Here is an 18,895-nt window from a genome sequence, read left to right as displayed (position 1 = left end):
TAAAAATAGTGTCAGGTCAAACTACAAAGTACGCCATTAGAACCGCCTTGTCCGAAACCCCTATATAACAAATTACAGCCCCCGGGCTTCAACAGCAAGGAAAATCTATTGACTTAAAAACAAGGAAAGTGACTTCAATCAAGTTATTTGCATTGGCAGCATCTTTTTTCGCCTTTTCCTTTTCCCAAGATGGAGAACTGCAACATCATAGAGAGCTGTTAAAGTTCATTTCAAAGAAAATTGTCAAATATACGTGCTTTTGTAATTAATAATATAAGTAATAATCAGGGGTGACATTGACACAACCATGGAAAAATTTTTCTTATGACTTTTGACGAAAGGTGGTGTGACGAAGAAATCTGAGAAAATTCTTGATCGCTATTTAGATTATCTTCGTCAGTCAGTGTGTAAATAGCGTCCATCGAGTAAACAGTGTCTGTTTGTGAACTGGTTTTGTAAAATAAGTACTTTTCGTAATGTTTAGGAGTACTGAAAATTTGTCTGAGCACGAAAGAACAGGTTATTGTTTTTGTGTTGTGGGGCAATAGTAGGCTTGTAAATATGATCAGAAAGTCGCCCAGTAAGTATTTAGGGATTTACCTTAAAACGGAAGGAGATAGGTGAGTTGTCAAAGTCACCCCTTGAAGAAATAGTATCTCGGGGGTGACTTTGACATTTATCAAAGTCACCCCCTGAGTGTTCTGATTTAATTTTTAACCTTATTCTTCTTATATATTCTTCTGTCATTCTTTAATAGAATCGTATCTAAGATATTGTCCCATTATTTACCTAAATGGATTTCTTATTCATTTTAAAACCCTCAGGACATTGCAAAATAAAGCCATAAGAATCCTTGGTACTTTTTTAATCGTCCTGCACAACTTCGAAGTCTCTGAAACAAAAACTTTATTTTTGTTTCTTCATATATTATACCTTAGTCAACTTAAGGATTTAAAATTATCGCTCTGGCATTATGATATTCAGTCTTCGGCGAGTTTTTTTTTATGTTTCACCTATTCTTGTCACCCCCTTTCGCTCACTGGATTGTTCATCGGCTCGTTATGGAGCGTATAGAATCCCCTCAGTTAACTGTGGAAGGGATAAATTTTGAAAAGAGTATTGGAAGAGAATATGAAAGATACTGAATCCCTTCTATAGCAAATATGCTTAAATTGAATACTAAATTTAAAACCTTAATAGCCGATCACTTTTAAAGACTAAATTAGTAAAATATATTAATAATATATTCTACTAATTTTGTCTTTAAAAGTGATCGGCTATTAAGGTTTTAAATTTGGTACTCAATTTGTAGTAGTATTTGATGACGGGCTGATCCTACTTTATAATTTGTTTTTTAGTATTATTTTTGGAATTTGCCTCGCTGGGGTAGCCGATCCTTCACCCTTCTGCTTCTATGTGTTATAATGTTTTTTTTGTTTATCTTTTTTATCTTGATTTTGGTGTATTTGAAATTAATGTAATAATTGATAGCCTTCTTTTCGAGCTTAGCTCCCTGTTGGCTTTATTTAATTATTTGCGCTTCTTTTTATTTGTATGAAATAAAAAATCTACCTATCTATCTATCTAACTGATGTTAAACGCCACGATTAGTTTACTGTGATTTTCTTTAAGCTTTTTTTTTCTCTTTCAGCTGACAAGAAATTACCAACGAAAGCCTGATGCTCGTCCGTACAAGGTTTTTCCCAAAGAAGCATTCGAGAAGGCAGAAAAGTGGTTATTTATTAATTTCCCTTCCAGCCCACTCATCCCAGGATATGTTTGTACTTATCTTAATAACAAGTGGTATTTCCAAACTTTGCATCTTGTATTTTTTTGTGTTATAAATGTTTTGTTTCACGGTATATACACAACCTTTGGAATTAATTCCAATTAGTACTTTGTTAACTGTTTATAAAGCATTAATACAGAATATTTCTTGAAAAACACATAAAACAATACTTTTTTTTTCAAAAAACAAAAATACTCAACATATTATACACAAAAATACACAAACTGATATTGACAATTTATAGTACATAAGTTATGTTTTGAATTAACTTATTTTAATACCTAAAGATGGAACGGCTCACGAGTGAAGAACGTCATCTGAGGTAATTATCAGACGGATAGCTTGATTATAGGGGACAGGTATGCCATTATCTATATCGAGTAAACGATATATACCAGTAGAAAGCTCATTTGAAGGAATCTCTTAAGAGTCAAATTGAACTTTATAGTAAGAGCGACGCGTCTCAATAGTCACCGAAATTAAACACGGAATTTTAATATCAATAGATATATCAAAAGGATCGGGTTTTTATGCTAATTTTAAATATGTAAGTTTCATAAAGTTAACTCATATCCATAAAAAGCTAAGAGCCTGAGAAAATTTTTCCTTATTTTCAAAAAAGGGTAAAATATCCCCTAAAAATTATAGAGTCGTAATGAAAATCACCCCATCAGATTCAGCGTCTCAGGGAACCACATTGTAGTTGTTTCAAGCTCCTATCTGCAAAACTGGGGAATTTTGTGTTTTTTGCAAGAACAAAGATCACGGATGCGTGTTTATTTGTTTGTCTTTTTTTTTACCAGGGGTTTACAGTAGGGACCGAAGTCTATCTCATAGTAACTGATGCAACAAGGAAAATAAAAAAAGTCTATGGTGTATATGACGTCATTATAATAATGAACTAACTCTTGCTTATACTAAATTTCATATGCAACTTAACAATAGTTAAGATTACAGTATTTATATTATGATAAAGCAAAAGGTATGAGAAAAAACTGCAATTACAATAAAGAACGACATGCCCATGTTAGTGAAATAATCTATTGACAATATAACTTCATTCAAACATCCTTTGAAAGTTGCTTCTCAAAAGTATATTATATAAAAGATCAGTCTAGTAAAACATAAATAGGGATTATGTAAGTTTCATCGGTATCATGGCTGTGGAGATTTTTGAAATCTAGTAAAGAACAAATCATGTCACATATTGGACTTAGTTAGCTGCCTGATTCTCAGAAGTTGGTCTCTTACTATTCCAAATAAAAAAAGGCCATAGGCATTTTTCTGTTTGTGGTATAGTAAAGAATGAACTCTAGTCCATAGTATAAAACGTAAGGACAACCCAAACAACATAAATTTTCCTTTAATTTCCGAGTTTTTATATATTATTTTAATAAAAGAGACGACATGGGTACAACTTACGATCATGAAGTCATTGATGAATCTTGTACACGAAAAATGTAGCTCTTCATAAAATTTTTTTTTTCTTTTTTTTAATTATCCGGGTTGCAGCGGTAGCTAGCAACCTAGTAAGAGACGATCACGTCCAATATTAAGAAATATAAAAACCCATAACTCCTAAAAAAGGAGTCAAATCAAAACAAAAAGTACACCATTAGAACTGTCTTGTTTGAAACCCCTATATAGGAAATTTTCTGTCCCTTGGCTTGAACAGCAAGGGATATGTTTTAAAGTAAAGAATGAATAGAAAAACCCATAAGGAGACTAAAAGTTAGTAATAACATAGTAAAGAACGAACTCAAGCCCAAAGAAACTGAACCCTGTGGTTCATTCATATTATAATGTAAGAAGCCGTAAGAATACAAACCTGTTTCATCCAAGCAAGCTATATGTAAGTTTAAAAGAAAATATTAGACAAAAAACAGAAATAGGATCCTTAAAAGTGAAAAGCAAAGGTATTTTACATACCAGGCTTATCGAGAAGTATGTTTATTATCAAGAGCAGCTTCAGAGGTCGGTGAATTGAAACCTAACCAAATCATGCTGGGTTTTTGCCCCAGTGAGGTTTGACGAAATTTTGATCCACCCACCTCAGGGTTAAATACCTCAGGGTTAAGTTGCCCTCGTCAGTTGGTGTGATCAAAATGGTTTATGATGTATTCAAGTATAACTTTTAGATGAAATCGATGTGGTTTAAAACCTTTTGTAATTAATTTAGTAATAGACGAAAACATCCCATAGTAATAAAACAATAGCCCATAACTCCAGATAATAAAATAAAATTTTTGTAATGCAACACGAAAATCAAAAACTCTAAGATCATTTAGTTTTCAGTTCAGAACCATTAAAGTTATTATGTAAACTGCAATAATATTATAGTGTCTAAGTAACAATTCAATATTTTGAATTCAAAGTAAAAAAAATTAAAACAAATTTGAATATACATGTGTTTTAAGAGACTTGTTCCAACATTCTACGAGTTAAATTAGTAAAATACTTCAATATTGCTATATAAAGTAAATATTCCTTAGGGAAAACTTGCTATTAGGAAGCAGCCAGCATTTGTTAAAGTGAAAGCTGGAAAATTGAAATATACAGCTGAATCAGGCCCTGATCCTGAAAAAACAAAATACAACACGGAACTGATAATTGAATTAACATCTGAAAGCAGCAAAATTATGTTTATTATCTTGATGTTTATTATCAAGAGCAGCTTCAGAGGTCGGTGAATTGAAACCTAACCAAATCATGCTGGGTTTTTGCCCCAGTGAGGTTCGATGAAATTTTGATCCACACTTCCGCTGCGCTAAGTTGCCCTCGTCAGTTGGTGTGATCAAAATGGTTTAGATGTATTCAAGTATAACTTTTAGATGAAATCGATGTGGTTTAAAACCTTTTGTAATTAATTTAGTAATAGACGAAAACATCCCATAGTAACAAAACAATAGCCCATAGCTCAAGATAATAAAATAAATTTTTGTAATGCAACACGAAAATCAAAAACTCTACGATCATTTAGTTTTCAGTTCAGAACCATTAAAGTTATTATGTAAACTGCAATAATATTATAGTGTCTAAGTAACAATTCAATATTTTGAATTCAAAGTAAAAAAAATAAAAACAAATTTGAATATACGTGTGTTTTAAGTGACTCGTTCCAACATTCTACGAGTTAAATTAGTAAAATACTTCAATATTGCTATATAAAGTAAATATTCTTTAGGGAAAACTTGCTATTAGGAAGCAGCCAGCATTTGTTAAAGTGAAAGCTGGAAAATTGAAATATACAGCTGAATCAGGCACTGATCCTGAAAAAACAAAATACAACACGGAACTGATAATTGAATTAACATCTGAAAGCAGCAAAATTATGTTTATTATCTTGATGTTTATTATCAAGAGCAGCTTCAGAGGTCGGTGAATTGAAACCTAACCAAATCATGCTGGGTTTTTGCCCCAGTGAGGTTTGACGAAATTTTGATCCACCCACCTCAGGGTTAAATACCCAGCTCACTTCCGCTGCGCTAAGCTGCCCTCGTCAGTTGGTGTGATCAAAATGGTTTAGATGTATTCAAGTATAACTTTTAGATGAAATCGATGTGGTTTAAAACCTTTTGTAATTAATTTAGTAATAGACGAAAACATCCCATAGTAACAAAACAATAGCCCATAACTCAAGATAATAAAATAAATTTTTGTAATGCAACACGAAAATCAAAAACTCTAAGATCATTTAGTTTTCAGTTCAGAACCATTAAAGTTATTATGTAAACTGCAATAATATTATAGTGTCTAAGTAACAATTCAATATTTTGAATTCAAAGTAAAAAAAATAAAAACAAATTTGAATATACATGTGTTTTAAGAGACTTGTTCCAACATTCTACGAGTTAAATTAGTAAAATACTTCAATATTGCTATATAAAGTTAATATTCTCTAGGGAAAACTTGCTATTAGGAAGCAGCCAGCATTTGTTAAAGTGAAAGCTGGAAAATTGAAATATACAGCTGAATCAGGCACTGATCCTGAAAAAACAAAATACAACACGGAACTGATAATTGAATTAACATCTGAAAGCAGCAAAATTGAGTTCCACTTAAGAGAACCGATCATTTTCACTCGCTGAGGAGGTGAAAAACTTGGGAATAGCGGAAAAATTAGCTTTAAAGAACTTTTTCTGTCGGATATTATCGAAAAGAAAATTAAGGCCTGTAAGAATCAGCAGATTATATCTTCGTGAAGATTTTTAAATGTACAGATGAAGCTTTTGATGGTGATAAAGTCACGAAACTTTATCACCGAAGAGTGAATACTGGAGACAAACCGTTTAAATGTGATGTGTGTATGAAACGGTTTTCTCGATCGGGCAATTTGAACGAGCATAAAAAATTACACACAGGTGAACAACCGTCTAGATGCTACGTATGTAATAAATGCTTTTCTCATTCAAACAGTTTTATTTTGCGCCAGGGAGTGAATACTGGTGAAAACTGTTTAAATGTGATGTGTGTAAGAAATGCTTTTCTTGATCTCACCATTTGAACGAGCATAAAAAGTACACACAGGTGAGAAACCCTTCAAAGGTGAGAACAGCGCTACATGTATATAATGATTCCTTTTGTTACTTCAGTTACTATTTGGGCTACACTTCGCTCCTTAATGTCATTTATCCTAAAACAGAAAAAACTTTGTCAAAATCGTCATAGTCTACGTAGCTTTTGTTAGTCAAAACATGTATAGTTTGAAGGGCGAGAGCTTTCAAAGCTGAGCAATTTTTCTCTTCTAGGCAATTCAAAGGGAGTTGCATGGATTTACTTATTCGTTTAACACATTCAACAAGATCTTCATCTGTAATCTTGCGATCAAGATCTTCGTCAATAAACTTGAATATTATTGACACTCTTTTATCACAGAAATTTGAACACATTTGTCTGAGTTCTTCCATGCTTATTGTTCCATCACCGTCAGTATCGTGGATGTAAATCATTCTGTTAACCATTTCTTCATTATCTAGATTTAGCTGATGTATAATTGCACGTCCGTCCAACTTGCCCTTTCCATCTTTGTCGAGAGTGCGAAATAACTCGGGGAGCTTATGGCGGTATTTTAGGAACCGTGCGCCGAACTCAAAATAAGTTGACAGAACGGCTGGCAAAATGAATTCCCATAATGTTACACTAGGTGGAAGCTCTAGGCTATGGCCTTTGGGGCCGTATAACATAATTTTTATCGGTACTCTACCGCGTATCTGGAGTACAGATCCGGGATTATCTTCCCTGCCACAGTAATTTGGAGACGAAAAAATACTTCTCACTAAAATCTGACCATGGTGATCATAAAAAATTCTAGAGCCCTCTTCATAGAATTCGTGTCCTCGTATTATTTCTTGTAGCCCATTCTTTTCTAGGAAGTGATGTGCTGCTAAGGCTGTAAAATCATATATCCTATCTCCTCTGCGACTATCCTCAAATAAATGTTCAAAATTTTCTTCGAAGTCATCGACAGGGTCTGCCCATAATATATTTTGCAGTGCTACTGACATTTTTCGTGGCTCACAGAAACGATTTTCCGTATTTAAGTACGTAATATTCGGTGGATAACCTTTTTCAAAATATGGAATACCACCGTGGACACACCAATATTTGTCATTGACAACAGCAGCCACGGGCAAATATTTACAGCACCTTATAATGCGGTCGTAAATATCGCTTGAATATTTCATTATTATTTCCTTTTTTGCGCCATATTTTCGGGTCATGGATCTTGATTCATGGTTTCCACGAACGAAATAAAAATTTTGGGGGTAAACAAGCTTCCATGACAGTGAATACAGAAATGACTCCAAGTTTTGAGGTCCTCGGTCTAAGCAGTCACCAAGTTGTATCATTACGTGATCAGCATTGGAACCGTCTTCGAACTCATTTCTGTACATTTCTTTCTGATAATTATACTGGCCATGAATATCTCCAAATAAGGTTACATTTGTTGCATTTACATTAATGACATTAGGCTCTTTTTCTAAGATTTTAATTGCATCATCTACCATACGTTTTAGATCCTCTTCTTCGGGTAGGCAGTAATCCGTAAACATTGATTCTAAGCGCGTCAAAGAATCTTCATTGTATTCCATATTAATTTAAAGCCTAAAAAAAACTACTATTAATATGACGTAACGAGTCAATTGGAGCAAAAGGTAAACCAATCTAATTTTAAAATTTTCAGGTATTTTTCTGGTTTGAACTAAAAAATTAGAATTATCGCTCAGACGCCATAAATATTTTTGCAGTTTTCAGCTAAATAAAATTATCTTTTTTAAGATTTTCAGGTATTATTGTAGTTTCAGTTGTCAAATCAGTTTTTTTTTCAAAGAATCCGACAGCTAACCAAGTCCAATATATGCAATGGTATGTTCTTTGAATGATTGTCTTTTAATGTTACGAACAAAAACCGAAACTAATTTGAAAATTGTCGGTTATTTTTTTCGTTAGAACTAAAAATATTATATTATTTCTAAGACACCATAAATATTTTTGCAGTTTACATAATAATCTTAGTGGTTCTGAACTGAAAACTCAAATAAAATAAAAAATTAAATCTCTTTTCTACAGTAATATAGCACAAAAATAATGCACTTTAGAAGTTGAGCCAAAAAAAGTTAAGTTACAGGATACATTTACAACTTTGAAATGAGAGATGAAATAAAACTTTTGTTGGTTAAATCGAACAAAAACAAAACTAACTTTAAAAATTTTCAGGTATTTTTCTAGTTTTGATTAAAAAATTAATATCATTGCTCAAACTCCATAAATATTTTTGCAGTTTACCTAATAACCTTAGCGATTCTGAACTGAAAACTAAAATAAAATGACAAATTTAATTTCTTTTCTACGGAAATTAAGCACATGAGATAGAGACTTTAGAAGTTGAGCCAAAAAAGTTTGGTTCCAGTAGACAATTATAAATTTGAAGTGAGAGACGAAATAAAACTTCTGTTGATTAAATCGAACAAAAAAAAACAAAAACAATTTAAAAATGTTCAGGTTCTTTTCTAGTTTTAATTAAAAAATTAATATTATTGCTCAGACACCATAAATATTTTTGAAGTTTGCATAATAACATTAGCGATTCTGTATGGATTGTAGCTAACACTATAATAGAATATTTAATTTTACACCATATATAGTTACAACCTGAGATTATGACGACACTCATCAATCTTGTACATGGAAATACATTTTTTCGTCAAAAATTGATTCTATTTCAAAAACTATATTTGTAAATTAGAAAAGGTTTTTAAATACATCGATTTCCTTTAAAATGAGCCATTAAACAGCTCTCTATAACGTTCTAGTGCCCTGCTAGTTGCGGAGAAAAAAAGGAAAAAAGGGTGCCCTCGATGCAGAATATCCTGGTTGCAGCCACTTTTCTTGATTTTCAAGCCAATACATTTCCGTTGTTGTTAAAGCCAGGGGACAGTAAGTTTTCTGTATAGAGATTTCAGACAAGGTGGTTCAAATAGTGAACTTCTTGTTTCGATCTGAATCTATTTATTAGCAGTTATGGGCTATTATATATCTTAGTAATGGACGTCATCGTCTCTTACTAGGTTGCTAGCTTCCGCTGCAACCCGGAAACTTTACTGTAAAAAAGGATCAATATAGTTCATCATAAATTAAGACAGTCAAGAATATATTCTGTATGTATGGGATCCTTTTTTTCTTTCTTTTCTTCAGATAGTATTAATTTTTAAAGAAAATTGCCACATCTAGAGCATTTTTTAATTTTTTTTCTATATAATCAATTTCTTAAAAAAACCTGTAAATAATCTATACAATTCACTATAAATGGGGAATATAATTTTTCAAACATATATAGCTTATAATTATTAAAAAAAAAGCCACTCCATATAGTAAATATAATCGATTTTTTACGAAAAACTGCATTTTTGTACAACGCTGTAATAGCAAATGGTATTTTCATCATCTTGCATATGAAGATGAAAATAATATTTGTAATAAAATCAAAATCATGCACATATAGTTATATAAAATATAGTAATTCCCATTGAGTTTTAACAAAAAAATCTGATTCGTGAATTGAGTACATTGGTGACTGGTGAACAGTAATTCCTGAAAATTGTAAATAAAATAATTTTATTTCATGGATAGCTAAACTTATTATGCAAATTGCAAAAATATTTATGATTTCTGAGCAATAATTTTAATTTTCTAATTAAAACTAGAAAAATACCTGAAAATTTTAAAATTAGTTTTGATTTTTGATTAGCTCTTGATACTTGACGTGGGGTTTTATGGGTCCTAACCATTAATAAATATTAAAATGTCTACTCTAGATAAAAAGATACAAGAATGGTTAGATTGGGATTGCAATGTGTCTACGAAGACTGAAATAGAACATTTAGTGAAGATAAATGATTACAAGACCTTGGAGAAATTGCTGCTAAATAGAATCCAATTTGGAACAGCAGGCCTTAGAGGACGCATGGGAGCTGGATATACATGCATGAATGACCTTGTAGTTATACAAGCAAGCCAAGGTTTTGCCAGTTATCTTTTAAAAGTCAATCCCGAATGTGTCAAATCTGGTGTTGTAATTGGGTTTGACCAGAGACACAACAGTTCAAGATTTGCTGAATTGGCAGCATGTGCGTTCATTAGTAAAGGGATTCCTGTTCAACTATTCTCCAAAATGTGTCCAACTCCTTTTGTACCATATACAATTCTTCTGAATGGCTGTGCCGCTGGCATTATGGTTACTGCTTCTCATAACCCCAAAGAAGATAATGGCTATAAAGTATATTGGTCGAATGGTGCACAGATCATTCCTCCTCACGATAAAGGGATTCATAATGAAATACTGGAGAACTTGAAACCATGGACAGAAGCGTGGGACTATAAGAATGTTCAAAAGAAGAACCTTTGTACCGATCCTACTGAACTTGTCATGAAGAAATACTTCAAAAGCCTCAAAACACTGTCAAATCATTCGGATATTAATCAAACCACAGATTTGCGCTTTGTTTATACACCCGTTCACGGAGTTGGAGCTGAATTCATGGAAAAAGCTTTTGAAGTATTTAAACTACCTCCTTATATAGCAGTCAAAGAACAAATATCAGCTGATCCCAACTTTCCAACAGTAACATTTCCTAACCCAGAAGAAGGCAAAGCCACGCTGGATCTCGCTGTCAAAACAGCAGAGGAAAATCATGTAAACCATATTCTTGCGAGTGATCCTGATGCTGATCGAATGGCTTTTGCTGAGAAAGAGTCAGGAGGTAAATGGAAGATCTTTAGTGGAAATGAGCTCGGAGCTTTACTTGGCTGGTGGCAGTTCTACAATTACACAAAACTTTCAGATAATAAGGATATATGTATGATATCTAGTGCTGTCTCTTCAAAAATTCTTCGGAGCATTGCTTCCAAAGAGGGATTTATGTTCGATGAAACTCTTACTGGATTCAAATGGATAGCAAATCGTGCCATAGATGTAATGGAAACTGGTAAAAAAGTACTATTTTGTTTTGAAGAGTCTATAGGTTTTATGACAGGTGTAAAAGTTCTTGATAAAGATGGAATTAGTGCAGGAGCTGTCATGTGTGAGCTTGCTTCGCACCTTGCAAAAGAAGGGAAAAGTGTTGCCGATAAGCTTAGGGAGATCTACAAGGAGTACGGCTACCATGCTAACTTGAATTCTTACTTTCTCTGCTACGATACGCAAATTATTGCCAGAGTTTTTGAAAGGCTTAGGAATTTCAGTGGTCCAAGCACATACCCAACAAGCATCTTAAGTGGTAAGTACAAAATAGTTTCTATTCGAGATTTAACCACTGGATATGACGATTCCAAGCCTGACAAGAAGGCCGTCCTTCCGGTAAGCAAGGCATCTGAAATGATCACATTTTCTTTTGAGAATGGACTGATCATCACATTGAGAACAAGTGGAACCGAGCCAAAAGTTAAATATTACGCAGAATTAGTCTCCAAACCTGGCAATGATGACTGGAAGTCATTAGATCTCCTTCTCAATCAAATGGTAACAGCGATTCTTGAAGATTTTCTACAACCTAACCAAAATGGATTGATTCCAAAAAAGGAGTAGTATCAACATATTCAACAATAGCAATCTGCTATAACATCTACTAGCACTGAAGCATCAGTTGTGTTAACATAAGTCACATCACATCAATCATCATTTGTGTGAACAAGGAGTAACGTTATATGAGTTACCAGTTCTGAATCAACTAAAAATGGCAATTTTTTTCACAATACATGTTTTTATCGTGTTTTTTATTTTTAACACTATAGGCTGAATTCTTTACTAGATTGCAGCTGGGCAAAAACCCAGCATGATTTGGTTAGGTTTCAATTCACCGACCTCTGAAGCTGCTCTTGATAATAAACATACTTCTCGATAAGCCTGGTATGTAAAATACCTTCGCTTTTCACTTTTAAGGATCCTATTTCTGTTTTTGGTCTAATATTGTCTTTTAAACTTAAATATAGCTTGCTTGGATGCTCATAAATTTTTTTATATAGGACTACATTTTTCATGTACAAGATTCATCAATGACTTCATGACCGTAAGTTGTACCCATGTCGTCTCTTTTATTAAAATAATATATAAAAAACTCGGAAATTAAAGGAAAATTTATGTTGTTTGGGGCGTCGTTACGTTTGATACTATGGACTAGAGTTCGTTGTTTACTATACCCCAAACAGAAAAAAGCCTTTGGCCTTTTTTTATTTGGAATAGTAAGAGACCAACTTCTGAGAATCAGGCAGCTAACTAAGTCCAATATGTGACATGGTTTGTTCTTTACTAGATTTCAAAAATCTACACAGCCATGATACCGATGAGACTTATATAATCCCTATTTATGATTAACTAGACTGATCTTTTTATATAATATACCTTTGAGAAGCAACTTTCAAAGGATGTTTGAAGGAAGTTATATTGTCAATAGATTATTTCACTAACATGGGCATGTCGTTCTTTACTGTAAAATGAGAGAATTTTCAGTTTTGACTTTCCTTATATACTAATTATGACGTCAAGGCGTATGACGTCATGGCGCAATGGTATTATTTCATGACGTCTTCAGAAACAACAATATAATTTCGTGTTTTTCTATTCACGTCATAGCTCTAATATAAAACTATGATGACGATCATTATTTATCTAGTAGGGTTTCAGACAAGGTATTTCTAATGATGTACTTTTGTTTTGATCTGACTCTATTTTTAGGAGTTTTGGGTTTTTATATTTCTTAGCATTGGACTGATCGTCTCTTACTAGGTTGCTAGCTACTGCTGCAACCCAAATTCACATATATATTTATTTATGAGAGGCAGCCTGGCCGAGTGGTCCAAGGCACTGGTGATAGCCACCAGTCTCTTCAGAGGCGTGGGTTCAATTCTTACCGCTGGTATACGATTATTTTTGAAAGACTGCAGTGTGAAAAGACATCAAAATGCAGTTTTTGGTGGAAAAATTTATTCTCTTTTAGAAATAATTTATTTTAGTTACTATAGATTTTTAACCCAATTATTTTCCTTTAAAATGAGCTATTGAACAATCCTCTACGATGTTCCAGTGCCAAGCTATCTCTGGATACAAAAAAAGAAAAAAAAAGAAAAAAATATCCCGTTTAGGCAGAATGTTGTAGTAGCTGCCACTTTTCTTGATTTTCAAGCCAATATATTTCCCTTGCTGTTCAAGGCAAGGGACAGAAATTTTACTATGCAGGGGTTTCGGACAAGGCGGTTCTAATGGTGTACTTTTTGTTTTGATCTGACTCTTTTTTTAAGAACTATGGGTTTTTATATTTCTTAACATTGGACGTGATCGTCTCTTACTAGGTTGCTAGCTACCGCTGCAACCCGGATGATTTAATACTTAAGTTATTATGGGTTCAGTTTGGTCCTTATTGTAACATTAAATAAAAAAAACAAGTTTTTTAAACTGAAAGTAAGGAGCGACATTAAAACTTAAAACGAACAGAAATTATTCCGTATATGAAAGGGGCTGTCCCCTCCTCAACGCCTCGCTCTTTATGCTAACGTTTTTTATTGTTTTAAAAAATAGAGTTATGAGAAAGAGTCTAACTTCAGCTTAAAGAGCAAGGCGCTGAGGAGGGGACAGTCCCTTTCATATGCTGAATTATTTCTGTTCGTTTTAAGTTTTAATATCGCTCCTTACTTTCAGTTTAAAAAATTTGTGTCTTTCATTTAGTTTCTGATCGTTTTTTAGTTAATGCAGCTTTTATTTGCATAAAAATTTTACTTTTCTTTTGCTAAATGGATGTCTTTACAAATTAACTTACGTAACTAACTTCTATATTCGTATATTTTTCTTCTGGCAAAAAATACAAAGTTGCAGATTTTTGCAGATATGAGCTTGAAACCTATGTAATAGGGTTTTCTGATACGCTGAATCTGACGGTGTGATTTTCATTAAAATTCTTTCACTTGTAGGGGATGTTTCCCCCTCTTTAAAAAATCGGGTAAATTTTCTCAGGCTCGTAGCCTTTGATGAGTAATACTAAACTTAATAAAATTTATATATTTAGGATCAGCATTATAAACACATTCTTTTGATACATTTATTGACATCAAAATTTCGTTTTTAAAAGTTTTGATTACTATTGAGCCGTATCGCTTGTTTTTTTATTGTTTTTTTTTTATTACGTATATGTTATTACTTATATGAAGGGGTTCTCTCCTTAGTCAATACCACGCTTTTTACGTTAAAACTTAAAAATATTTTTTATTCACAAAAAACTGAATCACAAAGGCCGTTTAATTCGAATAGATAGCTCTTTTGAAAGCACTAAAAAAAAACTGTAGCGTAAAGAGTGAGGTATTGACTTGGGGGAAGAACCCCCTCACATACGTTATAATTTCTGTTCGTTTTAAGTTCTAATATTCCTTCTTACATTTCAGTTGAAAAAACTTGTTTTTTTTTATTTAACTTCTGATCGTTTCTTAAATAATGCTTGGAAATCCGGCGCCCCCTTCATAGAAATGTCCGTTACCCCAAAGAAACATCCTCCACGGAAATATTCTCCATAGTAATACCCTCCTCTAGCCCCCCCCCTCCAGAAAAAATCCTTCCTGAAAATGTTTGTAGACTTCCCAATAACCAATAAATAATGCTGGCAATTCCGGCGCCCCCTTCATGGCAATTTCCCTTCCCCCATGACAACTTCCTTCATTGAAAGATCCTTCCATATAGCCCCCCACCCTCTCATTCCCCCACCTACCCGAAAAAATCTCCTCTGAAAAAGTCTGTATACTTCCCAATAACCAATACTATATGTTAACATTGAGTAAAGTTCATAACTTTCACCCCTCCCCCTGGGGACTTTGGGGGATCAAGTCATCCTAAAAGATATTTTTATCATATTTTCGACCATGCTGAATAAAATGGCTATCTCAAAATTTTGATAGGAAGACTTTGTGGAAAAAATGAGCGGGGGAGGGAGCCTAGTTGCCCTTCATTTTTTTTGGTCATTCAAAAAGAGCACTAAAACTTTAAATGTCCTTTCGAATGAACCCTTCCACGATATTCTAGGACCACTGGGTCAATACGATCACCCCTGGGGAAAAAAACAAACAAAAAAAAACAAACAAATAAACACGCATCCGTGATCTTTCTTCTGGCAAAAAAAATTCCAAATTTTTGTAGATAAGAGCTTGAGACCTCTACAGTAGGGTTCTCTGATACGCTGAATATGATGGTGTGATTTTCATAAAGGTTCTATAATTTTTAGGGGGCCTTTCCCCCTTTTTTCGAAAATCAGCCAAATTTTCTCAGGCGCGTAACGTTTGATGGGTAGAATTAAACTTGATGAAACTTATATATTTGAAATCAGCATTGAAATCTGATTATTTTGATATATCTATTGGTATCAAAAACCCGTTTTCTAGAGTTTCGGTTACCATTGAGCCGGGTCGCTCCTTACTTACAGTTCGTTACCACGAACTGTTTGATAATAAATTTTGTAAGAAGTAATTCTGTTTTAAATTTTTGTTTTTTGATTAAAACAAGCACTAGAACTTTTAATTTTTGTTCAAATGAGCCCTTTCGTGATATTCTAGGACCACTTAGTCGATACGATCACCCCTGGGGAAAAAACACACAAATAGACACGCATCCGTGATCTTTCTTCTGGCAAAAAATACCAAATTCCACATTTTTGCAGATAGAAGCTTGAAACCTGTACAGTAAGGTTCTTTGATACACGGAATCTGATAGTGTATTTTTTGTTAAGATTCTATGGTTCTTAGGGGTTGTTTCCTCCTTTTTTTTAAAATGAGGCAAATTTTCCCAGGCTCGTAACTTTTGATGGGTAACATTAAAATGTCAAAAATGTAGTTTTGTTGTAAAAATTAATACTATTTTTAAATTTTTTGGTTTTTGATTAAAAAGGCACTAGAACTTTTTATTTCTGTTTGAATGAGCCCTCTTGTTATATTCTAGGACCACTGGGTCGATACGATCACCCCTGGGAAAAAAACAACAAACAAATAAACGCGCATCCTTGATCTTTCTTCTGGCAAAAAATAACAAACTCCGCATTTTTGCATACTTTTGATGAGTAAGATTAAACTTGATGAAATTTAAATATTTAAAATCAGCATAAAATTCAATTCTTTTGATGTATCTATTGATATTAAAATCAAAATCAAGAAATCAAAAAATAAAAATTAAAATTGGTTACTATTGAGACGAATCGCTCATTGAGACGATACAGTTCGTTACCACGAACTGTTTGATAAAATTTCGCAGTTCAAATATTAGGTAAGGGTAAATTCGTTGGTATTCATCAAAATATATGCATTATATGATAAAGATAGGAAAATAGAGGGGGCTGTAAAATAGGGGGAAGAGGACTAGGACTTAAGAAAGATCCTGTGAACGTGCCTGCTTTCACGTGACTATCTGCAAAATCATGCTTTTTCTTTGAGAGAGTGGGTGGTTTTCCTGATTGTATAAAACCAGAAACTCTATTATTTTTCATTTTCTTTTATTGTTTTCACTGTCAAAAAGCCCGTAAGATATCTTCAAGCTAAAAAACAAAGGATGAGTCTGTAAGGGATACGAAAATAAATTTTCTAAGCTATTCGTAGGATCGGTTCAACTTTAACATTTATTCAAATAAACGGCTGAAAAATTAAAGTTTGTTAATGATTATCATAACTTTACAAATTTGGAATGAAGAGAACGATATTATTAAGTATTCATTGAGCCGCAAGGCTCCTAATATATAAATATAGAAACTAAAAAATTAAAAGATTTTTTTCTAACAATGTAAAGACCGATGTAAGACTTAAAAAAAGAGTATCCATAAAATAGAGAGACTGACACTCACCTTTGACCATCGCTTTTTATACTAAAGATTGACTCTTTTTTTCACTCCATTGGTTCCAAAATTAATGCTCTGACACGAGCGGAAATTCATAAACAGTCAAACACTTTTCATCACAATCTTTTGAGAATCAGCGGGCTCAGTTGTATCTGCTTTAAAAAGTACTATTTTCCGTTCAAAAGTTTTAAAGGCGACCGATAAATAAAACAATTGTAATTACCATCTGACAATGCATGACTCTTTATGTACATTCCGGAAAATGCTAGTAAAGATTTAGCGTAAAGATTGGGGGATTGAGTAGGGCAGAAGCCCCTCTAATAAATCAGATAATTTCTGTTCATGTTAAGTTTAAACATCGTGCTTTACATTTATGATTAACTTGACTGATCCTTTATGCAACGTGCCTCCAAACCCAAGTAAATAATATCCGTCCTCAGTGGATTCTGATTTGTTGTCGATATATCTCGGTGATGCCTGCTACTGATATCTCGATCTGATCTGGTCTGTTCTCGGTCTGATCTGATCTGTTCTTTGTTTGATGTGAAATTACAAACAGGAAAAAGCCTAGGGCTTTTTCTTAACTAGAATAGTAAGAGACGACCTGGCTACAACCTATGATTATGACGTCATTGATCAATGTTTAACATGAAATATGTAGTTTTTCATAGAAAAATTAGTTCTATTTTAAAAATTATTTGTCTTAAATGCAAAAGATTTTTAACTCCGTTAATTTCATTTAAAATGAGCCATTGTACAACTCTCTACGATGTTCCAGTGCCTAGCTATATAGTAGCTGCCAGTTTTCTTGATTTTCAAGCCAATATATTTGCCTATTTGTTCAAGCCAAGGGACAGAAAGTTTCCTATATAGGGGTTTCAGACAAGGCGGTTCTAACCGTGTCGTTTTTATTGTGATCTTATTATATTTTTATGAGTTATGGGTAATTTTATTTATTAAAATTGGACGCGATCGTCTCTTAATAGGTTTCTAGCTAACGCTGCAACCCGCAAAAAAGGAAAACAGATGCCGTATATGCAGAATATCGTGGTTTCAGCCACTTTTCATGATTTTCAAGCCAATATAATTTTCTTGTTGTTCTACCCAAGAGACGGTAAGTTTTCTTTATAGGGGGTTCGGACAAGGCTGCTCTAATAGTGTACTTCTTGTTTTGACCAGACTTTTTAGGAGTTATGGGTTATTTTAGTTTTTCCTATGGAGCGTGATCGTCTCTTACTAGGTTGCTAGCTACGGCTTCAACCCGGATACTTCAGTTACTATGGGCTACAGTCGTTACTTAATATAAATTCTCAGGCGAGTAACTTTTGATAGGTAAGATTAAACTTGATGAAACTTATATATTTGAAATCAGAATTAAAATTTGATTCTTTTGATGTATCTATTGGTATCAAAATTCCGTTTTTTAGAGTTTCGGTTACCATTGAGCAGGGTTGCTCCTTACTTAGCCTACAGTTCGTTACCACGAACTGTTTGATTTTATTGCTGCTACATAAACTGCAATTGCTCCTTCCAAAATTAATATACGAATTTTCTAAGAAGTACGCCTCCGTATATTCACTGTGTTGTCGAATATTTTCCATTGCATCTATAAACTGATGTGCAGTTACCAATCCATACCATGGAAGCTTTTCATTAAACTGACAACATTTCTTTTGGATATTACTATGAAGTTTTGCCAGAGCATTTCTAGCCGACTTTTCAACAACATCCGCTCTTTCAAAGAGAATTTTAA

At 33.3% G+C, this 18,895-nt stretch overlaps 1 pseudogene; it reads left to right on the top strand.

The window, feature by feature from the left end:
* The first annotated feature begins 10,091 nt into the window (after positions 1 to 10,091).
* On the top strand, positions 10,092 to 11,873 carry LOC148949309 (phosphopentomutase pseudogene; annotated as a pseudogene).
* The last annotated feature ends 7,022 nt before the right edge of the window (positions 11,874 to 18,895 follow it).

The sequence above is a fragment of the Artemia sp. Qi Xiang Cuo genome, chromosome 8 (genome assembly GCF_049724085.1).
Source record: "Artemia sp. Qi Xiang Cuo chromosome 8, ASM4972408v1, whole genome shotgun sequence".
NCBI classification, from domain to species: domain Eukaryota; kingdom Metazoa; phylum Arthropoda; class Branchiopoda; order Anostraca; family Artemiidae; genus Artemia; species Artemia sp. Qi Xiang Cuo.
This window is presented reverse-complemented; position numbering and strand designations above follow the sequence as displayed.